This window comes from Budorcas taxicolor, chromosome 1, assembly GCF_023091745.1.
Source record: "Budorcas taxicolor isolate Tak-1 chromosome 1, Takin1.1, whole genome shotgun sequence".
NCBI lineage: Eukaryota > Metazoa > Chordata > Mammalia > Artiodactyla > Bovidae > Budorcas > Budorcas taxicolor.
In genome coordinates this window covers 187125909-187140644 of record NC_068910.1, presented here as the reverse complement: position 1 = coordinate 187140644, position 14736 = coordinate 187125909, and positions in this window count along the sequence as shown.

The window sequence follows — 14736 nt, the reverse complement described above, 5'->3', positions numbered from 1 at the left end:
CATGTCATGAATTTTTCAGATTTCTGCATTACTTTAATTTTTTTTTTTTTTAATTCACTTTTGGTCTTTGTTGCTGGGTGGGCTTTTCTCTAGTTGGAGCGAGCAGGGGCAATGTTCCAGTTGTGGTGCACAGGCTTCTCATTGCAGTGGCCTCTCTTGTTGCAGAGCACGATCTCTAAGGCACACAGCCTTCAGCAGTAGAGGCCTGTGGGCTCAGTATTTGTGGCTCTCAGGCTCCAGAGCATAGACTCAGTAGTTGTGGTGCAGAGACTTGGTTTCTCCAGGGCATGTGGCATCTTCCCAGATTAGGGATCAAACCTATGTCTCCTGCATTGGCAGGTGGATTCCTTCCTACTGAACCTCCAGGGAAAACTTCATTACTCTTTATTTTGCCCTGAAAACAATCTATTTTCTGAGTTCATAATTTTCGTGTAATACCAGATTAAATCCAGTCAGAAGTGATCAAAACACAGTATTATAATTCAACTTTAGAATATCTTCTAAATCTAAAAGTTCAGTAAGCAAATGTTCTGACTTCCAAGTTATATCTGATGAGCTTTATTAAACATTTTGCCATTGCCTGGCATAGGCTGCTATACTTTCATTCTCATGAATCAATTTCTTAATTGTCTATCATCTGGTCAATTAAAATAAAACAATGCCAGCTATTTTAGGCTTCTGATAGGGCAACTTCACTTCCAATAACTATACCATTGTTGATATTAGGATAGGATTGGATAGCATAGGATGAATATGAACAATACCAAAACTCCAAAGGCTTAAAACAACATATCTATTTCTAATTCTTATGTCATGTATAATGTGAGCTAGCTCAGTCATGTCCGACTCTTTGCGACCCCGTAGACTGTAGCCTACAAGGCTCCTCTGTCCATGGGATTTTCCAGGCAATAGTACTGGAGTGGATTGCCGTTTCCTTCTCCAGCGTATCTTCCCAACCCAGGGATGGAACCCAGGTCTCCCGCATTATAGACAGACGCTTTATTCTCTGAGCCACCAGGGAAGTCCCCCTTAGGAGGTAGGATCTTTGAATTTGGACTTGACCTAGGATTGATTTTACCAATGTGATTATAGAAAATATGATGCAAGCAGAGACTGAAACCACTAACAGGAACCGAATGAACCATAATAGTGCACTAGAAGACGAAGAGACACATGGAAGAGAAGTAAGTGATCTGTGTCACAATTTACTAACTTCTTTCCACGTGGCAGAGTAATAAAGAGATCTGTGTCACAATTTACTAACTTCTTTCCATGTGGTAGAGTAATAAAGAATCCTTCTGCTAATTCAGGAGATGCAAGAGACATGGATTCAATCCCTGAGTCGGGAAGATCCCCTGGAGTAGGAAATGGCAACCCAATCCAGTATTCTTGCCTGGAAAATTCCATGGACAGAGGAGACTGGCAGGCTATATTCAGTCCAGGGAATTGCAATAAGTTGGATACAACTGAGCGTACACACCCACACCCACACACACACCCACACACACACAAAATGATATGAAGGAGGCCTATAACAGATTATCTGACATACTGGCAGCCATCTATAGGTATATCATAGAGCCTGTCAGTAATCATTTGAACTCCCTCAGATGAGAAGAACTACCTAGGCACTGAAAAGCATCATGAGGTAAATGAAATAAATAACTTTTTAAGCCAATATGTTTATGAAGCCAAATAGATATTTAAGTCTTAATTTCTTTTATACAACAAAAGCAAACTGATACATGAACTATTATGTCAAAATTGGGTGCTACTGTAACAAAAACCTAAAACATATATTAAATTTGCATCTGGAATAAGTGAAACCTGGAAAGTCACCCAGGAAATTGTGGAACCTGGAAAAGTGGCAACAAAACTGCTATATCGGGCTAGAAAAATGTCAACCTGTATTATATCGTGTTGGAAAAAATCACAAACTGCTGCCTATGGCAACTTGGAATGTGGAAATGAACAATGAAGCTTAAGAATCTGGCTAAAGTAATTGCTAGAATTTCATATAGAAAATTCACATATATTTATATATTAGGTAAAACATATTACTGCTTGTCTTAATAAGTCTCCCTTTGCCTTCTAGATACACCTTCTACCTTTCTCCTCCTCATAGGTTGAACTATGTGGATGGCAATTAATAGGATACTCTACTCCCTGATTTTATTAGATTCAAAAATTTAGAGGCATTGACACAGAATAAGAACATAGGAGGACAGTGAAAGAAGTGTATTTAATGTCATGGCTCTTTCTTTGTTAAGACTACAGCTTTTTCTCTAGTTTCTCTTTCCCTTTTCCCACTTTCAGCCCTCAGGCTGACAACAACACCCCACTGTCCATAGCCTAGGGGTTCTTTATATCCTTGATTGATTTCTTTTCAGTGTTTTTGGCTTTCTTATTGGACCTTGAATGATACACCAATTGAAATTTTGTTTTTATTATGAAATAAGAAGACTAGTTAGAATTAGAAAGTACTTAACAATATGAACTAATTTGTACAAATCTTAGTTTGTAAGTGTATAAAATACTATAAAGAGATATGTAAAATGCTAAATATACTACGTACTTACTTTTCTTGTAGCTAAAGAAGAAGGGGAGATATTTCCTCTCTACACCAAAATGATTTTTGTTTTAGTGAACTGTTAGCAGAACCTGCAATTTTTCAAAGCTGAATACTTGAATTTTGCTAATTAGCCCAGAGAGATAAAAAATGCTGGACTAAAAAGCCTAATGAAGGTTATATGGCAAATAAAGGACAGAATAGGATTATTAACAGATTATTAGCAGATGTCCAGAATATGGGCACACTCTGTTTTCCATTTATACAGCACTGTACAAATTTTAAAATAAGTAAGAGTAAATGTGCTTTATAAAACAATCATTTGTATACAAAAAATAGTAGGAAAAGCAAAGAACACAATAGAAATGAAAAAAATCAGGAGAAAAATTACTTCTATAGGAGGGAGGGGTTGTGACTGGGAAGGATTACATGTTATGCATATGAATATGTATTTCTGGTATGTTTAAATAAGAAAGAAGGTGGGGTAATCATGTGCTGTAGAAGAATACTGGAAAAAATAAATATTATTTTATATTAGCTTCACAATGCGTGTTGAACACAGTTGAACGCATTGAACTGAAGTGTTACAAAACAAGCCCGAATTTAGAATGAGATAAACCATTTTGAAAGAAAATTTAGGTGTGATTCCAATCTGTAAAGGTAAAATTCTAATTACCTATAAATAATCATAATACTATATGGTAAATAAAGATTAAAAACATAAGTTTATAATTAATATTTGGAAAGCCTGTATAATATACTAGCCCAGTTCAGTTGAGTTCAGTCGCTCAGTCGCGTCCGACTCTTTGCGACCCCATGAATCGCAGCACGCCAGGCCTCCCTGTCCATCACCATCTCCCGGAGTTCACTCAGACTCACGTCCATCGAGTCAATGATGCCATCCAGCCATCTCATCCTCGGTCGTACCCTTCTCCTCCTGCCCCCAATCCCTCCCAGCATCAGAGTCTTTTCCAATGAATCACCTCTTCGCATGAGATGGCCAAAGTACTGGAGCTTCAGCTTTAGCATCATTCCTTCCAAGGAAATCCCAGGGTTGATCTCCTTCAGAATGGACTGGTGTACTAGAAAATGCCACATATATTAGCTGCTGCTGCTGCTGCTGCTAAGTCGCTTCAGTCGTGTCCGACTCTGCGCGATCCCAGAGACGGCAGCCCACCAGGCTCTCCCATCCCTGGGATTCTTCAGGCAAGAACACTGGAGTGGGTTGCCATTTCCTTCTCCAATATATTAGCTAGGAAAAAACAATAGCAACCAGATTATGTATCTAATGATGTCAAATCCTTTAACCTTTTATGTATGAGCCAATCAAAAATTCTGAAAACTGAAAATTAAGAGAACTTCAGCAAAAATAATAACTGAATACTAAGTTCACCAGTCAAAGTAGAGTTAGCTTGATGAGAATGTACTTATTGTTTTCTTACTAGAGATAATTATCTATCTTTGATTTTATATTGTCACTTTCTTTTTGATCTTAACATAGACTTTAGTTTTTTGAAAATGTCATTATAGACTCATCTTGTTTTGAAAATACTAGTAAAAAATACATTAGTGTCAGAAAAATGAATAAAAAAAAAAAAAGTTAGCAGAAGGGGAAATCCTGCTTTTAATTCAATTTATTTCTCCTGAAAGGCATCACTAAAATTTATCTAAATACAGGAACTGCATGATGAAACAGTACCTATAATTATTTAAATCTATTTGCAACTGGATCAGCTTTCTGGTTGCTCAGATGGTAAAGAATCTGCCTGCAGTTGGGAGACCTGGTTTTGATCCCTGGGTTGGGAAGATCTCTTGGAGAAAGGATATATTTTGAGTACAATAAAAATAAAAATGCCTAGGGTTTGGAGAAAAATTAAAATTCATATATTAGAGATATATATATATATAATTTGTTCTCAAAGCTGGTGTGTACCAGAGCTCAGTCATGCATCATCTTCTCTGTCTATACTCAATCACCAGGCAATCTCATCCACATTCCTGACTTTTAAATCCTGCATGATACAGAATTTATATTTATGTCAAGAAAGTGTCTCTCAAACCTTAAATCTGAATCCAAATCTCACTTGATATTTCCACTCAAATCCCTAACAAACATAAGAACTCATGAGGACCAAAGAATTGATGCTTTTGAACTGTGGTGTTGGAGAAGACTGTTTGAGTCCCTTGGAAAACAAGGAGATCCAAGTAGCCCATCCTTCAGGAAATCAGTATTGAATATTCATTGGAAGGACTGATGCTGAAGCTGAAACTCCAATACTTTGGCCACCTGATATGAAGAACTGACTCATTTGAAAAGACCTTGATGCTGGGAAACTTTGAAGGCAGGAGGAAAAGGGGATGACAGAGGATGAGATGGTTGGATGGCATCACTGACTCAATGGACATCTGTTTGAATAATCTCTGGGAGTTGTTGACAGACAGGAAGTCTGGCATGCTTCAGTCTATGAGGTTGCAGTAGGACACCACTGAGCGGCTGAACTGAACTGACTTCCTAATCGCCCCATATGCCAAACTTCTACAAGAACAGCCTTTCACATAACACTTGGTGGGAAACTCATTCTTTTGTTTGCTCAGACCAAAAATTTTAGAGACATCTGATCTTCTTTTTCTCATATCCCACATCCAGTTTATCAGGACAACCAGCTGACCGTACCTTCAACTTATATCTAGAATGTGACCACTTCTCTCCAGCACCATGGTCCTGATCTGAGTCCTCATTATCCCTTGCTGGACCACTGCCATACCCTCTTACTAACTGGTCTTTCTTTCCATGCTTGCTCAGGTTTGTTTTTAAACATGTGCATCTTATCATGACTCTCCTCTGTTCAAAATCCCACAGAAGCTCCTCATTTTACCAAAACTTTCATCTTCTCTCATTCTGTTCAATCCATGGGGACCTTTTTGCTACTTCTTAATAGAACCAGGCACATTCTTATCTTAGGACATTTGCACTGGCTAGGATGCCCTTCTTTCAGATATCCACTGTCAATTTTCATATCAAGTTTGCATAAATGTCATCATCACATTGAAGCCAACATTGTCCAAATTGCAACAAGATCACTGCTTCCTTTCCACACACTTTGGATCTTCCTTATAGTCCTGACTGTATATATACACTGTATGTGTGTGTATGTGTGTTTATATGTGTGTATGTGTTTATGTGTGTGTGTGTGGTGTGCACATGTTCATTTTGCTTTTTCAATAGCACTTATATAGTGCCTGGTAGATAGTACACGCTCAAAAAATATATGTTGAGCACATGGAAAAATGAATATGAGCCAGTGAACGTTTATGACTAAAGAAGTCTAAAATTAGCTAGGATGCAAACACATAAAACATAATCTGTAAACCCTGCTATGTAATGTCTAATTTCAGAGGATTAAGTCATTTCAAGATCATCCTCCTTCTATTCAGTTCAGTCCCTCAGTCATGTCCGACCCCATGGACTGCAGCATGCCAGGCCTCCTTGTCCATCACCAACTCCCAGAGTTTACTCAAACTCATGTGCATTGAGTCGGTGATGCCATCCAGCCATCTCATCCTCCATCCTCCTTGAAAAGTAAAAGTGAAGTCACTCAGTCGTGTCTGACTCTTTGAGACCCCATGAACTGTAGCCTTACCAGGCTCCTCCATCCATGGAATTTTCCAGGCAAGAGTACTGGAGTGGGTTGCCATTTCCTTCCTCAGGGGATCTTCCCAACTCAGGGATCAAACCCAGGTCTCCCACATTGCAGACAGATGCTTTACCATCTGAGCCACCAGGGAAGCCCAATCCTCCTTAGTAGTACTTAAATTATGAGAAATACATTTAGCTTCCCTCTTTTCTCAGGCAAATCTCATTTCAATTATACTTTAAATGCAAATTTAATTTCCCTACTCTTATGAGGGTATTCACAATTATAGACAATTTAATTTTAAAATATATATGACCATAAAAAAATCCTGCTAATGGGATTGTTTTAAGTAATTTACTTTTAATTTAAATATAGTTAAGTGTAAACGTCCATCTTGCTACTTGGTTTATATTTGTACCATGTGTTCTTTGTTCTCTTTTTTCTCAAAAGCTATATTTTTATATTTACATAAATATAGAATTTTGAAATCTAACACAATAGGTAAAAATATTTTATTATTGCATACGAGACTAACACAAATGGACTGATACTGATTCCTATTAATATTAGGAAGATGCATTGACAAAATGACAACAATAATCTCATCTGGCATTCAAACCAGCTTTGATTTTGTGTTCACAATTAGGATTTGCTTTGCCTTATTAAGTCAACAAAAGTTTTGTACACTTAAACATTGCAAGATTACATTTTCATATCTAATATGTCAATTGACAATATTGTGATTCTTCTTTTAGGAAGTAAGAAAAAAGACCAAATTATGACATTGTGCATGGGATATGATGACTAATAATATCATGTCTTCCCTGTTCTGTTAGCAAGAGAATTGGGGAATGAAAAGAAAGTGTAATATTCTTTGTAAACAAAGGTCTTTGGAGACATAATGGCTCTAAAGAGTGTCACATGGAATGAGGGAGTACGGTAGTGATAAACACCAAATGTAAACATAGAGATGTTTCTAGAATCAGATTACATCAATATGCTTTTCTGTCCTTTTAATCTTTGTTTATTCTATTGTTTTGAGGCAGCAAAAGAAGAAGTTGGAATTTAAAAAATTTTTAAATATATAAAAACTTTACAAGCTTTTGAAATTAAACCTAACTCTCACAGATTTTTACCTTCTCACTTTTACTGAATATATTGAAATGCAGTTTTGAATAAAAGAAGATAAATTAAGATTATGATAATATAATTAAAATATCACATTTGAAGGAGATACATGTTTTCAGTTATTTATTTTTTTTTTTTTTTTGAAATTTACTAAAACTTTACCATTCTGATAGCTGCAGATTTTTAAATTGTTTACTTGAGTGTCCCAGATCTTAGCTGCACCATGTGGCATCCAGTTTTCCAACCAGGGATTGAACCTGGACCCCCTCTATTGGGAGCACAGAGCCTAAGCCACTGGACCATTAGAAGTCCCAAGCTGCAGATTTTTTTTTTATAATAAGTTCTAAATATGCTGTTTAATAATAAGATAGCATCATTTAAATACGGTGTTTTATTCAGTCATTGGAGATAAGGCCCAGCCTATGATCAATGATATTCTTGAAATAAATAAATGGCTAGAAAAAAGCATGATTAGATGGGTGGAATGATCACTAAATAAATTGACAGAACCTTGCAATTCAATCATACAGATAACATGTAGACACACTGTTTATAAGTCAGTAGAGAAAAGTACAGTTGTACTGTACTGGGTTGATCCTTTATAAGAGTATTTGGAAAACAATGGAATATCACCTTGAATTAGTTCTTCTCAAGCTTAATTAATCTTTGATGCTAGAAGAGCTAATTTATCTGTTGCAGGTAAGCATAAACCATGAAACATATTATTGGGGAGCAGGCATGAGGACAGGAAAGGAAAACCTGCCCCCACACATCAAAGCAAATTATTTGCAAAAATGTTTTCCTTTACTTAAAACCTTTTTTTCTTTTTTTACTTTATCAAGGCAAATAAAGCTCTCTGCATCCCTGTGCGAACACTGCTTTGACCACCCTACAATCAATGCTGGCCTTCCCAGGTGGCATTAGTGGTAAAGAACCTGCCTGTCAATGCAGGAAATGTAAGAGATATGTGTTCAATCCCTGGGTCATGAAAATCCCCTGGAGGAGGGCATGGCAACCCACTCCAGTATTCTTGCCTGGAGAATCCCATGGACTGTAGCCCTCCAGGCTCTTCTGTCCATGGGATTGCACAGAGTCAGACATGACTGAAATCACACACACACACACACACACACACACACACACACACAGAGTCAATGTAAATGACCAAATTGTTCACAGGTATTTTAGAAGCGGTATCTTGTAGCTCACTGAAATACATAATTTCCTTTGAGAAGAAAAAAAATAAAACCTCATAGTGAAAGGAGCTCAGGTGTTATTTACCAACTTGAACTTTCTAATATCTAGAAGTCTCCTTGTCCCTGTACAGAGCTGTTCCCAGTGTTCAATCACATGACATCTTCCCCTAAGGACACCATTCACATGGTCATGGTTGTTCTGATGAAAACCTTCTAAGTAATAAATAAAATAAATTTCCTTTTGGGTATGCAGGAGCATGAAGATTAATGTAGGAAGAAGATTTTTTTTCCGTGTGGATCACCTATAGTTACCTATAGCCTTGGTATATAAGGGGTGAGGGAGAAAACAGAGGGTTTGAGAAAACTGTAGAAGACTTGGGGTTCTATGTGGGTATTTATTAACATTTCTATAAAGGGAAAATAATTACAGTTAATTACTCATTGCACTGATTTTCTTTGTATGAGTTTTGTTACTGAACCCAGGTTTGGCTGTCCATTACTCATAAGCTGATAATCCAAGAGGCAAGTGTCAGTAGACAGGAAAGCTGCTGTAGTCAGAGAGCTGGGAATCTGGAGAGATGGTGCACTTGTGCCCAGTGACCACCTCGGAAGATTCTGCTCAGCCATGACCGTTTTTAAAAGAAAAATGGGGCAGGGAAGATTGCAGTGAATTATTGAGGCAGAAGATTCTGCATCATTCTCCACTGAATGCAGACTGGCTGACTCTTCAGATGTTAAATTTCTTTCCCATGTGATCTTTCTGCAGAATTGCTATGGGCACTGTTGGGGGTAGAGAGCTAGTCATTCTTTAACTATTTAATTCTTCATTCTTCTTTTTGTCTCTGAAAAAAATCAACAGGTTAGAGAAAGCATGCTGTGCATTCAGGAAAATGCCAGTCAGGAGTTAGTTTCAATTGCTCAGTGATCTCATTCCTATAATTAAGGTTTTTAAGATTATTTTCCTGTCCCAGGGATCTAACCAGGGTCTTCCACACTGCAAGCAGATTCTTTACCATCTGAGCCACCAGGGAAGCACTAACAGGGGGACAGAAATGGGTTAACGGAAAGGAGCAAGAGTTGCTTTCAGTTTGACCCAAGTATATAATTCACTTTATCACTTAAATTAACTTTATCAGCAGTTGATCAAGTAATGAAACCAAATAAACTACTGTGTGTGAAAAATATCTTAATAAATGTTATCATTGGGTTTGTATTGATTCTAAGATTTTTTTTAACCTAAATTATCTTAAAATTTGAAAGTCGGAAATACTGATTTCACATAATCTATTATAATTAACAATACATTTATTTGGTTTAGCCTCTATACTCCACTCCACTCACTAAAACCAAACAATTAAAAGTGAAAGTCTGGTGGGGAGGTTGACTTGCCATATATTTTTGTTTTATTTATAAAACAATAAAAATAGATAGTATGCTATGATCCAAGAAAAAATATAGAAAAGAAATTGAACCTAAAGTTTTCTGGCATCGAATATTGTACTCTTATTATGATACTACCTGGCTTCTAAATTCGAACTAAAATTGACTTTAAAAAATGTTTGAACACTGTGATTAGAAAATTATAAGATTTTTATGTGTCTTATGCAAGAATTTACATTAATTTTAAAGTAATCATGCCAAAGCTATATATTATATATGATATATCAATTACAAAATTATAATATATCAAGATGATTATTGTTTTAATTCTCATATATTTCATTTAATATGTATTCATTTTTATATTGCCATCTTTAACGACCTCTGGTGACAGTCCACTAAAATAACTTGACTTTCTCCTTTGTTTGCTGTGCCATGGTCAGTTGTTTCCAAATCTTTGTGACCCCATGGACTAAAGTCTTCCAGGCTCCTCTGTCCATGGGATTTCCCAGGTAAGAATACTGGAGTGGGTTGCCACTTCCTTCTCCAGGGGATCTTTTCAACCCAGGGATTGAAGCTGCATCTCTTGCATCTTCTGCACTGGGCAGGTGGATCCTTTTACCACTGTACCACCTGGCAATGTTCCCGTCTTATGGAAAGCTAACTGTTCCCACTTCAGGGAATATATCTAAATTTGTCTGAAGGTGAGCAGTAGCAATTGGTTTCTTATTTCCATGGTCATTTGATTCAATTCACATCAATAAGATGTGAAGAAATGTCTTTAGGTACTTTAAAAAAAAAATCCCATTTTTAAAATGATCATTGAAGAAGAAATAGTCTTTCTTCTTCTATGTGTCTTTGCTATGTCTGGACATCATACACAGAACTGTTTCTGCAATAAGAAGCTGGGAAGAAGAGCTTCTAGCACACTGAGTTTGGAAGATAGAAAAACAGACAAACAAACAAAAAACAGAGATTCTTGATTAAATAAGACATGGGGACTGTACCAATAAATTTCAGATTACATAAGATGATAAATGCCATATGCTTAAACCATTTGAGTTAAGCTTTTCTGTTATTTGTGCTGAAGGTATCCTACTTGTCTCATGATATAGTGGTAATTTCTATTTCTAATCATTATGATACCCAACTTCCTTATGCTTCAATCTAAATGAAAGTTCATTCAAGTGAAATCAAAGGATCATTCCAGAGCAATGGGTACCTGTGATATACTTCCTCTCCATGTTTCTCTCTCTGTACCAGCATTTTTTCTTTGTTAATACTTTGAGGTGAAATTAACACTTAAAATTTAAGTAATTAAAAATAAAACAATTTTATGATACTTGGTACAGTCCCACTGTTGTGCAACTGAGGTAGGAGGTAGATGGTGCCCCCAGGATAAATACTCCAAGATTAAAATAGCAGGACAATCAAGGGGGGAGGCAGGGCCCTGCCAAGAAAGAAGACAAGAGACCACATATTTTCTATTCTAAAGATCAGGAGACCTCCCTGACTACACATGGGCAAAGAGGTCCTTGGATGTCAAAAGGGAAGTGATGCTAACAGATGATAACTACGCATAGGCCTCTTTGGCAGAATCCATTTTGGCTAAGAGATGCATTTGTACACATGAAAGAATATTGAGATATACCAAATATGGACTCTGAACCAGGCAAATCAAAATGATTGGACAAACGAAACTTGGAAGAAATGTCCCATGAAGGTGAGTCATGCTACCATGAGGGTGCTTCTCTCTTTGATTCCATCTGTGTATCTATCCACATGTACTCTTTTTCCTCCTAACAAACACTTTACTTGTTTCATTACTTTCTGTCTTCATGAAAATTCTTTTTCCACAATGTCAAAGGCCACAGCCTTGTCACTGACCATTGGTCTAGTGGCTAGGATTCGGTGTTCTCACTGTTGCAACGTGGCCTCAATCTCTGACTGGGAATTGAAGCCTCACTTCAAGCAGCTTCAGGCTGAGGCCACCTAAAATCACAACCACCATCTTTATCTAGTTTCAAATTATTTCCAACCTTCCAAAGTACATATGGTCATAAAAGTTTATGAACTCCTTGAGAATAAGGCATAGTCAATATTTGTCTTTAAATATCAAAAATATAACACAATTCCTTGCACAGAGTAGATACTCAACATAAGATCTTTAAAAATACAAGAAGGATTCCCTTGTGGTCCTGTGGTTAAGACTTCATCTTCCAATGCAGAGGATACAGGTTCAATCCCTAGTCAGGGAGGATCCCACATGCTATGGGGCAGCTAGACCCATGTGCCACAACAACTAGGACTGTTCTGGGGCCCATGTGCCACAATTATTGAGCCCTTGCACTGCAACTACTACAGCCAGTGCTCTGCAGCAAGAGAAGCCACTGCAAGGAGAAACCCAGGCACCACAATTAGAGAGTAGCCCCTGCGCTCCATAACTAGAGAAAGCTTACCCACAGCAACAAAGACCCAGCACAGCCAAAAATAAACAAATATCTAAAAATGTAAGAAGAGTTATTTCTTTATTACAACTTGTCTTTAATAAACATAAACCTAAACTGAGATCACATAACACATTTAGTGAAATTATTTAGCGTTGACAAATCAGATTAATAAATATTATAAACTTGCTGTTTTTTAAGGATCTGATAAAGTAAAAGATTACATGAAAATGCAAAAATTTGAGAAAAAACTTTTACAGATAATTTTGATACATTATGGAGGCAATCTATCACTCTATTGCATTAATGTAAGTAAATATGCATTATAAGGAAAATTACTTATAGTATAAATTAGAATAAATATATATTACAGAAGTATATAAATCAATTTTATTTTATGTTTATATTCAGTATTATAAAATATACTTAACAAAATGGCATAATGATTATGACTATATGTATTTGTGCATGTATATATATATATATATATATATATTCATAAATACATGTACATAGAGTTGGAAAAGTTAAAACCAAACTCAGAATTAACAATAGATTCCAAAAAAGGGAGTGAAATGTTGTGGAAAAAAATTGTTTTCCTTTTATTGATAGACTAGTCAGGTCTAAATTGTTAGTGTTAGAAATACATTATCACTAAATAGCAGCTTTTATTCAACTACTTATCAGATACTAATGTTCACACTTATTTTTAGTTTGTGCTACTTCTGGGAAATGTTTACATCTCAAAAGAGGATTCTGAGGAAAAAGATGTAGAAATAGATAATCTTGCAGTGGGCAATTGGGACACTGAGACACCATCACAACATAGTTACAAAACACTTGCAGCAAGCTAGCATTTCAGGAGAAGCAAACATAAGCTACACCACATTTTAATGGACTTTTCAGTTATTTCGATAATGTCTTTTTAAAATAAATTAGACCATGTATTTAATCATAGTTTAAACTTATCAAAAGCAATATAAAGCTACAATAAAAAAGCAGCTACAGTAAAAAGTATTGCCATGTTACTCAAGAGGCCCAGGTCATGAATTGGACACCAATTCTGACTGGTTAGTTTAACCTAGAAAGCTCTGACTCCCAGGAGAGGAGTTCTCTGACCTCAGTGAGAATGCTATCTCAGCAGGAGCTCCCAGCTGAAAAGCAGACTAGAGTGTTATGCTTGACTGTGAGGAACATCCTTCTGTCCCAAAGTCAACAAAGCTAACATTTGCAATTCTACTTAACATCAAGGGATCATTTGAAAAAGAATAATCATAATTTATTCAGGTCAACATATGAGTTTTAGCTATGATGACCTACACACACAAATTTATTCACTTGCAACAATGACCAGATGCAATTTTCTCTGTTTTACTGTTTTCTCTGTGTGCATGTATTTGTGTGTGTTTAATCCTGGAGCATTGATTGTTTACACCATCATCGTACATATATTTAGGGCTTCCTTGGTGGCTCAGATGGTAAAGAATCCATCTGCAATACGGGAGACCTGGTTTCGATCCCTGGGTTGGGAAGATCCCCTGGAGTAGGGCATGACAACCCACTCCAGTATTCTTGCCAGGAGAATCCTCATGGACTGTGGGCTACAGTCCAGGGGGTTGCAAACAATTGGACACGACTGAGCAACTAAGCACAGTACATATATGTATAGATAGAGAAATAGATAGATATAGATATGTGTTAGTGTCTACCTGTGCTAACAAAATGATTTGTGTTTGAATATTAAGTTGTCAGGATGGGGAACACATGTAAACCCATGGCTGATTCATGTCAATGTATGGCAAAAACCACTATAATATTGTAAAGTAATTAGCCTCCAATTAAAATAAATAAATTTTTAAAAAATAAAATAAAAGAAAATTAAGTTGATCTGTGAAGATGAAAAGAACTAAGAACTGCAGTATTTATTGACCCGAAAATAATACTGATTCCATTCTCTGCCAACAGCATAACTAAGAGGATAGTACTGATTAGAGCAGTAAGACTTGGTACCCTTGCTGGGTGAGGAATTACCTGGATGCAATAGTAGTATCCAAATACACTAACAAGGAAGCTTAGAGGTCAGGAACAGAAAGGTTCACGGACCAAATTAAAATGCCTGAACCACAATGTTAATGTGATTCATGTTAAATATACACATAGCATAAAGCAAGGAGAAAGAGCTAGAGTAAGGATTTATGTTATTTAGGATAGAATGCAAGTGCTTTGGAAGGACTCTACTACCTGAGTTCATGGTACACAATCCATGGTACACAATTGCCCTGTCTACCTTCTCTGTGATGATATGGTTCCCAGAATGACAGTCAGGGCTCAAGCAAGGGAGCCCACCTGAGGAAGACACCCAGGGCAAATAAGATACTCTT